Raw genomic sequence first — 10,272 nt, forward strand, 5'->3', positions numbered from 1 at the left:
TTTTCATTTTTGGTATTTATTTTCAGATTAAAAACATGAGTAATGACTATTAAATAGTAATTAATTAAAGCATACTATTTTTAAATAAATAACGATGTCACTAATATAATAAATTAAATTAAATTTAAATAAACATAAGCCATCGAATAAAATTAAAATAAAATGTTTTTACTTTTCTTTTCTTTTCGCTTTCTTTCCTTTTCCCCTTTCAAGTGAGATATATTTGAGAATTAAGATTCAACGAAAATGCTAAATTGCATTATCTCATTTGAAATGAAGCAGATGAGATGGTGAAAAATTTAAAAGTATATAATTTAAAAATGATTATTGGTTGCCTAAAACAAAAATTAAGAGTAGAAAACTTAAATAGGAAATCATATATTCAACAGATGATAATTTAATATCAATTCACTTATATTCCACGCTAATCAACAATGATTCTAACTATCTTAATGATATGATTTGCAGATGTCTTCGTCTAAATGTCAATGAGCTCACATTTTATATACTTTTATTTCTAAGATGACTCTATAAATTCACTGATACAATAATCGTTGTAATTATCTCTTTTGATCATTATGTAGGTTGTTTTCTCTAACTAGCTAGGAATGTAAAGAGAATATGGTATGCCAAATTCATAAACATTCCTTTTCCTCTGCTGAAAGAGTTGAATATTGTAAATTGTGATGCGTTGTTGAACATTTTTCCATCTTTACTATTGGGTGTTTTCCAACTATTGGAGAAATTCATGGTAAGATTTTGAAGAAACGTATGCGATAGGCAGTCAATTAAGAGAAGTGTCTCTCTTTGGCTTGCCAAACTCTAGGATCTCAATAAAAATATTTCTTTTGAAAATCTTTGAGAATAGTATGTGTTTGGGAATGTTGAAGTTTGAAAACTCTATTTCCGTTTTTAGTGGCTACAAATCTTCAGCATCTTGGAAGGATTAGTGTTTATAGTTGTGGGGTAGAGGAGATTGTTTCAAAGATTGTTAGAAAGATCAAACTAAGAGGAAATTTGGTGGAATTTAATCAGTTTTCGTATGTTGAGCTTTGGAAGCTACCAAACCCTGTGTGTTTCTTCCCAAGGATGCATACAACAATATGGCCTGTGTTAAAAGCAGTTAAAGACATACAAGTATGGGAAGTTTAAGATATTTGGGCATGTAGAATCCCAAATTCAACATCCAACCTATGGCATCCAAATTTTTATTTAAATATAGAAAATAATCACTGACTCCATATTTTTCCTTGTCTAAGTAACAATCCCCAACAGTTTTAATTTTTTTTCCTTCTAAAACTTGTTACCGCCCTGTAACTCTTTGTTGATTAATAAATTCTCTTGCATTTAAAAAATATATATGAATCCCATGTGATAGTTTGATGGTCAAAAGTATTCACCGCTGCAAGTGTGGTCTAAATTTGAGTCGAGCTAGTCGCGTAGATTATTAATTTACTAAAATAAAAAAAATCTAATATGCATATTCTTAATATAGAATTTAAAAAGATACAAATACATACTTGAGTATTAGTTGTGTTAGGCCTTCCTATACTTTTAATGAAATTCTAAATTAATTAGTCTACAGTTCTTGCTTGTTTTTCTTACGTTGTCCCCCAATTGGACCAAATTTTATTTAGCATCGATGATAACGAGATGATAAGTGACGGTTAGTTTGCAGCCCACTTGTTTTGCAATATAAAATTTCTTCGGATTACTAGCGATTCGGATAAATAAACTACTTCTCCAATTTGTTTCCTTCAACGGTTTTTTACAATCTGGAAATCTTGAGTTGATCTTTTGCAATATCAAAGAGTTGTCTTCTTTGGAAAGTGATGCTAGTGAGGATGAAGACATGATCATCACGCTCCCAAAAATCAAAGAGTTGAACTTGAATGTGATTAGCAACATAAGACATCTATGGAGGCAAGGCTCCCCATCTTGTGATCTGTGACTCCTTGTTATTACAGAATGTTGAACCGTCTGAAGAAAAAGTATGAAAATAGCCTTTAATTACATGAAGCTGGGCTAATCGGACGAAAACAGTGGTTTTACAAGTGAGACACAGTGGCGATCATGTGTGGAAATACTAAATATTGACTTTTCAAGGATTTGTGAGATTGGATGATTTTAGATTCTGGGGATTATATTTTCTGCATTCTTTGTTTTTCAGACAATGTAGTCCTCCTAACAGGAGACATTTTCAGCACTCTTTTCCTCACATATATAATAATGGTGATTCATGCGCCATCTGCTTTGACAAAGCTGAATATTATGAATTAATTTTGGATTGCAGGTAGAATTGTTCATCTTCTTTGCAACCCAAAATATGTAATATAATATATGAGGCTACTTTATTTTCCATTATCAAGTCAAGAGGTATTTACTTTACAGAATAGAATATTCAATCTTCTTCGTTGGTAGCATTGTATTCTCAAGTTTGCAAATTGCAGTCACAAGATACCACTAAATTCCAGATTTTGCAGTGTTTTTCAAACAAAACGACCCTACATTATTTGCATTTATTATTTAAAATAATATATATTAATATTTAATTAAATTAGTTGGTGATAACAATAGCAATAAGGTGTTGAAGAAGAATTCTTGTGTGTGTAATTCATCCGGGTGAAGAAGAGTATTTAATACATGAAGATTACAGCATTAACTAACTGTGAAACAGCAGTTAACTCATTCTGTTTAACAAACTAACTTCAAAGCTGCTCATAACAGTTACAACGGTCAACTTTCACAATCATCTCTATTCCTTAATAGTTGGTTTAGGTAATTTCATGAATTGAAGCCAAAGCATTACATAATTTCCTGGCAATGCTACATTATTTTATGTAGTATTTTCTTTTTTAAAAGCACTTACCTTATATATAATTTTATATATATTGCTTGTCATGGTTGGAAATATTAGGGAAAACAACAGAAGATTAAGTGAATGGTCTTTCTTTATAAATTTCGGATAGCTTCCAATGTCTTTTTTCCTTGCCATGGAATCTACATTTGTTTGTCCATTTCATTTTGTACGTATTATAACATAAAAATTTCTTCGATTCCAAATAGAACCATTAGGCTCTTTCTCCCACATTAATCATTATTTTATAAATAAAATGAAGAGCACAAAATATTACAGTAATCAATATTTTTATAATCAAATTGGTAATTAGATTAGTCAAATTATTAACTTTTTATATCTTTGTTGATTTGATTTGATTAAATAAATTTTTAAAACTTTTAAAAATAAAAAATTTAATTAAATAAATAAAAATAATTTAATAGGTTCAACTCGTGTTTTAGCCCAACTCAACTGGTTGGTACCAATAGGGACTTCCCACCCCCTTGGCTCAATGGTGTAATTTTAGTGCTTCCCAAATGTGAACATGTTTAAGGCTCTCAATTATTCTTTTCAATAACATTATCTAAAAATCAGCAAGAAAGATTTTATTTGATGCGTTATAGTTTTATGTCTATGTTTGAATGATTTTTTTCAAGGTATTTATAACCCCCAACAACTAAAATGGAATGTGTGTATATATATGTGTGTGTTAAATTTATGAGTAACTTAAGAAATTTAATAATTTCTATGTTTGATCGAAAAATTGTACATAAAATGAATTTTGAATAGAAAATTAAGTATATAAAGTTTTGTTGTCAAAATTAAGGTATCTATTATTGGTAGCAATGACCAATTCCTTGTTACAATTACTCTCTAAAAATGTGAACAGTTGGTCATACAATGTGCTCTATTCCCATCCTTATCCTTAAAAGTATCAAATGATATTTGTTTAGGAAGAAAAATGTTTAATAATCTTTCCAAAAAAATTAATTAATAAAACCAAAGCAAACGGAAAAAAATTATTGTAAGATAAATGGCAGTAAAATTTTTCCAGATCACAATATTCAATTCTTATAATTATTACAGTCCAAGTCCCTAATTAATAGTACTAACTAGTCCTTTTCATTTGAGGGGGGCTGGGGGGACTGTGATAGACATTTTAAATGTAAATGGTTAATCCTACATTATGGACTTTTACCTGTTGACAGGTTACCCTGCAACACCCACGTTCATGTTTACTAAGAAGGATTTCTCACATGAGCTTATTCTTTTAATGATGGAAGAGGTTTTGCTCTATCTGTAATATTATTTCAAGTTTACATCTTTGGGAAATCAAAGGTTGTAGTGGCATAGAGGCAGCTAAATAAGCATATATTCTATCACAATGCTGATTCAAGATGAATAAAGATCACAATGCTGATTCAAGATGAATAAAGAATGTGTATGGAATATATGGTAATGCATGTCCCGATGTCTTGTTTATGTATCTTCTTCCACGTCCTTTTTCATCATTTTTAAGTAAAGTTTCGTGATTTATGTAAGCCACCTTATGACCATGTCTATCTCTGATGTTTTTACTCTTTTTACTGTTACTAAGGTTGGGCCATTTATTCAGAACACTTTTTAACTTTGAGCTTTCCAATGTAGATATATGACGAGATGAGCTTGCCAAATGGTGTTCTGAGGCTATCTTCATCATACGTATTTGAGAAATACTAGTTCATAGATTCATCCTTATGATACGGAACAAAAAATGAAACTCAAAGTTGTTTCTCCTGTCTGTTTAAGTGCATCCTTACCTCTCTCCCAACAAATGGTGATTTGAAAACATTAACTTATGCTTTCTTGTTGCCGAGTGAAGAGTGTGATGGGGCATCTGGATGGCAGTCGAATCCCATCTGTTTCAGCTTAATTTTTGCATCATAAACACATATCCCTTTTAATAGGTAGATTAGATGTATACGGTGATTCACAGTTCCATAATTCTATAAGAATAATTTATTGTTTAGGCATTGCAAGTCCACCTAGTGCCATTAATGGTCACTAAACTAATTATAAATACGACTAAAGCAAATACACTGATGAAGCAATAGTATAATTATGATGAGTAGAAAATATCATATCCAATCAGAGATGGCGATAACTAGGCGCAGGCAAGGCAAGCAAGAAGAGGAATAAATTAGGAGGAATGGAAAGCTTAAAAACCCAAAACCCTTTGAGTGGGTTACGAGTTTTGTACATTCAAGATTGGGGTTCTGATTAAAAGGACTCTCTTTTCGTCCCAAATAGCAGGCTTGCAAACCCAATACGGCTTGCAATTGTTAATGGGTTATTGGGTTAATTTGGTTCAAATCAATGACACCCCTTATAATTTCAACAAAACTATATTACCTTCTTTCATATATATATATATATATATATAACCTTCTAATTTTTTTATATTTTTGTTTTTTAATTAAAAAGGCTGAGGGATTTATTAGAAAATACATCATGTTTCAGCTGCCATAAAAGCAATCGACATTATGCAATACAATGATATGACATTGATGAATGCAACATACGACTGCATTCATACCAAAAGAAAGAACAATGAATTTGGAAAAGTTCTTTTCTTTGTTGAATTAGAAACATACCACCTTAACTAAAACAAAAATCTAATAAGCGTATTCTTAATGGAATAATATTTAATGCATCTTTAGTGTATAGAACCATACACCATTAATAAATCACATTAAGTCACTTCATTAATAAGTAAAATAAAATAAATATTTAAGGATTTATAAATAAATACTAAAATTATTTAAATATAGTTAAAATTAATTAAATTTATTAGATTTTCATCTTCTTCTCAATTAATCGAAATAGAAAATTTCTGTAAAATCCTAAAAAGAAAATTTACACTAAATTAATGCAATTCAAGTTATTGTTGAAAGGTTGTTTGTTCATAGGAAGTTATTTTTCTTAAAAGATTTATCGCATCTCTTTCCCAAAACCAAGTTTATATATGTCAGGATTTTTTTTTTTTGATAAAAGATTTTCAATAAGCAAACAGGGTTTTATGTAATCAAGAATTTCTAGATTAAACTTGCTTATAAGGATCTATCACTATAAATTATATATACTTTTTATTAGCTATTTCTATTGACCTTTTCAAGATTTCAAAAATTTCAATCGAAATTTTAACAACTGTGGTGATTTATAGGAAAAGAAAGGGACGAGAAACTAAAATTTTAATTATACTTAAATAAACTTATTAATATTTATTTATAAATCTTTAGTTATTTATTCTATTTTACTTATTAATTAAGTGGCTTAATGTAATTCAAAGACAATACATGAGACTTATACATTAATAATGTATATAAAATTTAAAAAAACAAAACACATATCACTTCAAACATTTGATTTCATGGTTCGTTAATGGGCTTATCTTTTATATTATGCTTATTTTTTGTGTCTCAATGAAATTCTAAATCAAATATTCTGTCATTCTTTCTTGTTGCTTCTCAGGTTGTCCCCCAATTGGAGGAAGCTTCTTTTAGCAGTGATGATATATTGAGATGATAAGTGATGAGGTTGACTTGTTTTGTAATATAAAATTTCTTGGCATTACTTGTGATTTTGATGAATCAAGTATTATTCCTATTCGTTTCCTTTAGAAAGCTTTGAGCTAGGTTCTTGCAATTTCAAAGAGTTGTCATTCCTTTGAAAGCGATGCATGCGAGGATAAATACATGGTCATCATGCTCCCAAAAATTAAGAAGTTGAAATTATACGTGGTTAATAACATAAGACATCTATGGAAGCTAGACTCCCTACTGGACTATATTTGTGCAAGTTTTGAATGTCTTGAAATTTGACATTGTGGCAGTTAGATTAAATCCTTTAATATTTTTTGAAAATTTTACAACTTTAAATGTTTGGAAATGCAAAGAGACGTTAGAGCCAACTACATCCTCCAAAGCCCAAAGTATGGTGTGCATTGTTACAATGAGAATAAGAGAATGTGAAATGATGAGACAAATAATTGCAAGCGAGGGGATGAAATATCAATGAAATTATTTTTAGAGAATTGTAATGCTGTTTACAAAGCCTTACAAGCTTTTGTTCAAGGAACCATGTCACATCCCGAAAATCAGAGACATTTTTGCATTCTTTGTATTTTCAAACTCTCTGTCTGGGTTTTCTAAATGCTAACGGGAGACATTTTTCTGTATTTTTTTTTCTCACGTGTAGAATATTATGCATTAATTTTGGATGAGAATAAAAAGTAAGCTTATGTTATGTAGGCCCTTATTATTATTAGCTTTGTGTAAGCATTAGATTTAATAAAGAAATGAAGATCTTTCTGGACTAGATTCTTTTCAAATGCTTTTTTATTTGTATGATAAATTTGTCTTGTTTAGTTGCAGTTATACAAAAATTATGGAGATTTATAACATATTTTAACATGAGAACTAAATTAGGTGCCATAGGCAATCAAGATTTACTATAATCTAGAAAACAGAGTTTAGGGACATCATGTTCCTTTGAAATTTCATTTGGTGGTTGATATTTTAAACAGTTGTTCTATTACCTTTAAGTCACAACCAATGATAGAGCACAATAACTATAGAAGAAGGTAATTTGAGGTTTGAAAGAGTGAAAATCAAGTATGAATTCTGAATTTTTCTATTTCTGTTAGCTTTAATTCTGAAACTGTAGGTTGGAAAAATGGGTAGATATAGGCTTCCCCATTGCTAATTATCTATTTTGTTTCTATCCCTCATTTTCCATGCTAAAGCCAATCACACGCCTCCTTTAACTTCTTTTCAAGGTGATGACCCGTCCACGCCCTCATCAATTACTTTTCCTCTTTTATTATTATCAACCGACATGATTTCCACCCATGCTTTTGCCTTCTCTCAATTCTTCATATAAATATATATATATATATTGTTAAATTATAAAGTAAGAATTTAAATATATAATATATTAAAGTATGTAGATTAAATATCAAATTTGAATGAAATATAAAGATCAAAACTAAAATTTAATCATTTTTATATAATCTCAAAAAGGTAAAGGGATTAGAACTACTTGACCATTATATTCTCATGTAAAAAAAGCAATGAATTAGTTATCGATGTTGAACTTTAGGGAGCTCTGAAGTTCTCCAACTCGCTTGGAACCTTATGCTGAAATGAATAATTCTCGAGTTGGACAGTACTGAAGCTATTCAGGCGATTTAAGAAAAATGTAGTCTATCAGTATTACTCAGTTGTGACATGTACTATTAAGAATTTGTTGCAACTTTCTTGGATGGTTAAAGTCACTCATACCTTCAGAGAGGATAATAAGGTAGCTGATGGGTTAGCATCAATGGCGTTCTCAAGACCGATGGGTAGATACTTTTTCATGCAACTGCCGAATGAAATCCTACAACCACTACATGATGATTATTCTAGAGTGGCTTGGCCACGCATAGTTTAAGTTATGGTTTAATCATTCTCTTTGGTACAAATAAATGTAAGGCGTTAGGGTTTTTTTTTGTTTTTATGTAGTAGTATAGAGTATAATTATTAATAATTTTTAAAAATAGAAATAACGTTAATCATAGCATTTAAATATAGGAATGTATAGATTATAATTATTAAGGCGTTAGGGACTTTGGGAATATGTCAAAATTATACTAAGATTTTTATAGGAATGTATCAAATCAGTAAATATTTTTAAGATTGCTTAAAAATATAACATTTAAATAAATTAGAAAAACATTTTCTTTCTAAAAAGCTCGGATGAAAGATTTATGGAGTGAGATATCAATTTTTTAAAACTTTAAAAAGATATTTCTCTTGTCGGCTGCAAAAATACGAGGCAATTCAATTAGATTTTTAAACACCGCGTTATTAATTGTACAATAATTTTTGAAGGCTTTTAAACACCGTGTTAATTGTTTATGGCCCATTGCCCAAGTTGCTTTTATTAATTTTTGGGTAAACTATAAGTTAATCATTTTAATTTTATAAAATTTTATTTTGGTCATAAAAATATTGTATCTTAGAAATTGCTTTTATGAATAATTTTTATTTTCATTATCTATTATTAATTCAATGTTATTGTACAGTCATTTTAGCCACCTAACTTTAATAGTATTTCATTTTGTCACTAATTTTATCTTTTCAATTTCTTTTTTTCAACTTTTAAAATTAATTTTATTTTTATTTTTATAGTAAAACATTTTAAAATCTAGGTTTTCCAATTTTTAAAAATTAAATTATTTATAAAATTCTTTTTTATAGTGACATACATTTGAATTAAGAAAATTCATCTCATGAAACGAAGTTTAAAAAAAAAAACTCTTTTCCGCTGCAAAATTACAAGCAATCTAATTGTTTGTAGGGTATGTTTGATACAAACATTTCCGAACATCGCATTAATTGTTTATGGCCCATATTGCTTTTATTAATTTTCATTTTGGTCATTAAAATAAAAATTGTATTTTAGACACTGCTGTTTTGAATTGTTTTCATTTTGGTCATCCTCTATTAATTTAATGATATTAAACATTTATTTTAGTCACCCAATTTTAATAACTTTTTATTTTGTTCACTCACTTTTTTTAATACTTTTTTTTCCTTTTTAGAATTAGCTTTAGTTTTTCAATAAAAAGAGAAGCCTGGGTTTTATAAGAAAACTGTAACAAACTAAGTTTTTACATAAAAAAAAAAAGAGAGAACATTATATCTTTTCAATTTCTATTTAAATTAATTGTAAAGTTAATTTTTTGAAAAAGTAGAATTTGATGAAGGGTTTACTGTACGAATGACATATCATCTCATGAAACAAAGGGTGAAAAAAATTCTATTGCACTTACTGCAATTGTTTGTTGGGGCCATGTTTGGTACAATGATTTCTAAACATGGCGTTAATTGTTTGTTGCTTTTATTAAATTTTGGGTAAACTATATAATTGGTCCCCAACTTTCATAAATTTCCATTTCGGTCACTAAAAAAATTGTATTTTAGGCACTATAATTAGAGATATTATCTTTATTTTGGTTATCCTTTGTTAATTCAATATTGTTGTACACTCGGTTTAGTCACACAATTTTAGTAAATTTTATTTTAGCCACTCATTTTGTCTTTTAATTCCTTTTGTTATAAAATAAAGAGAGATGGGAGAATAAAAACAAAGAAAAAATGAAAACAATAGAGAATGTACTTTATTAATCAAATGGATGATTACAATACTTCATTAGAGTCTCTATTTATAGGCATAAGAAGTATAAAAGAAGTAGAGATCTAATTCTAATAACTATTAGAATTTAAAGTATATCAAAATTCTAATAACACTTCCCCTTGGATGTCCATTGGTAAATAATGTGCCTCGTTAAAACCTTATTAGGAAAAACCCTGTGGGATAAAAAATCTAATGAAGAAAATATAATATAT

This window comes from Gossypium raimondii, chromosome 11 (genome assembly GCF_025698545.1).
Source record: "Gossypium raimondii isolate GPD5lz chromosome 11, ASM2569854v1, whole genome shotgun sequence".
Lineage (NCBI taxonomy): Eukaryota > Viridiplantae > Streptophyta > Magnoliopsida > Malvales > Malvaceae > Gossypium > Gossypium raimondii.